The sequence below is a fragment of the Microtus ochrogaster genome, chromosome 16, assembly GCF_000317375.1.
Source record: "Microtus ochrogaster isolate Prairie Vole_2 chromosome 16, MicOch1.0, whole genome shotgun sequence".
NCBI classification, from domain to species: domain Eukaryota; kingdom Metazoa; phylum Chordata; class Mammalia; order Rodentia; family Cricetidae; genus Microtus; species Microtus ochrogaster.
This window is the reverse complement of record NC_022018.1, coordinates 1,783,733-1,785,455: the sequence shown is the minus strand read 5'-3', so window position 1 is coordinate 1,785,455 and position 1,723 is coordinate 1,783,733. Positions and strand designations below refer to the sequence as shown.

The window sequence follows — 1,723 nt, the reverse complement described above, 5'->3', positions numbered from 1 at the left end:
AGAAATGTCTTCTGTGTTCAAGAACATAGCAAGCCCCCTAGTCAAGAAAGATATAGAACACGAATTCTAATAAGCACAAAAATGAAGAAGTATGGTGTGTAAAAACTGTGGCGGCCATTGTATGCATCACAATCTCTGTGGCTCCTTCTCCAGCTGGACACCCTCAGTACAGAGTGTCATTAGCAAGGCTCTCTGGGTACCCTATAGAGATTTTGCTCATGTTCTGCCCACCCTGGTCTGCTCCTTGGCCAATGATGCTATGGTATCAGAGTGCAGTTATTTCTGCTAGTACAAGACTCAAAGTTTAGCTCTTTCAGCCATCTTCCCGCACCGCCACCATGGTGCTCATGAACGTCCTGGCTGATGTTCTCAAGAGCATCAACAATGCAGAGAAGAGAGGCAAACGCCAGGTCCTCATCAGGCCCTGCTCCAAAGTCATCGTTCGGTTCCTAACTGTGATGATGAAACACGGTTACATTGGTGAATTTGAAATCATTGACGATCACAGAGCTGGGAAGATAGTCATGAACCTCACAGGCAGACTGAACAAGTGTGGAGTGACAAGCCCTAGATTTGGTGTGCAGCTCAAAGACCTAGAAAAATGGCAGAACAACTTGCTCCCGTCCCGTCAGTTTGGCTTCATTGTACTGACCACCTCATCTGGCATCATGGACCATGAAGAAGCAAGACGAAAGCACACAGGAGGGAAAATCCTGGGATTCTTTTTTTAGAGATGTAAAACATAAACAAAAATCCTCTATGGACAAAAAAAGACTCAAAGTTTAAATCTTTGCTCTGGGTATCACACGGGCCTGATGAGACTTCACTGAAGTCAGAGGGCACCTCACTCTGCTCCCCTCCACTCTCCTTTCTCCTGTTGCAGATATCGGGTTGTGAGTGTGGGCTGATTTCCTCACTCTGACTTCAAATTCCCCTTAGCTTTTCATAGGTCGGTCTTCTAAATCACTCATACTCCAATCATGACGTTTCTCCTAGACCACTAGAGCCAATGTTTAAAGACACAGTTGCTTGAGGATTCAGAAGCGTGATCAAGCTATGTATTCATGTGACAGACAGAAGGGGACATCTCAGTGGGACTGATCTGGGACCAGACGCGAGTGAGATCAAAATGAAGTCTTCAACACACTCGTAACCAAATTGAAGCTGTAAGTGGTGATGAATGTCAACACTGCCCTTTGAGACCACACTGATGCTCCATTCACTTCAGCACCAATCAGTGGAGTTCATCACTGGGATTTGGAGGCTTTTACCCATTATAATCCAGCAGGTCTTTTTTATCCCTTTCTTCTCCCCATCCCCTGTTCTCCAGAGAAGAAAACTGAACAGAGGTCAATTCCCATAAATCATCCAGAGCAGCCGGGTGACAGAATGGAAAAAGATGTTCTCCTAATGATCTCAGCCTTGAAAGATCCCACTGCCAGGAGAGGATTTATGACTTTGTCGAGACAACTATTAGTGTCTACTATCTCTTTTCTAGATTAATTTACCACAAACACTCTTTCAAAATACTTCAGAAGTTTTTACTCCCCAAAGAAGATAAGGGGATTACAAGAGTTTGAAAGTGTCCCCATGCTCCCTAAAAAGGAGATGTGGGAGTCTATGAATAAATAAGATCTAGAAACATCTGCGCTAAACCCTATGCTGGTAGAACTTACTGCACATATTAGAATATGGAAAGCCTTGAAAGAGTAAAAGTAAAACT

At 44.0% G+C, this 1,723-nt stretch overlaps 1 pseudogene; it reads left to right on the top strand.

Annotated features, from left to right (window-relative positions):
* Positions 1 to 338: 338 nt before the first annotated feature.
* Positions 339 to 731, top strand: LOC102002850 (annotated as a pseudogene).
* The last annotated feature ends 992 nt before the right edge of the window (positions 732 to 1,723 follow it).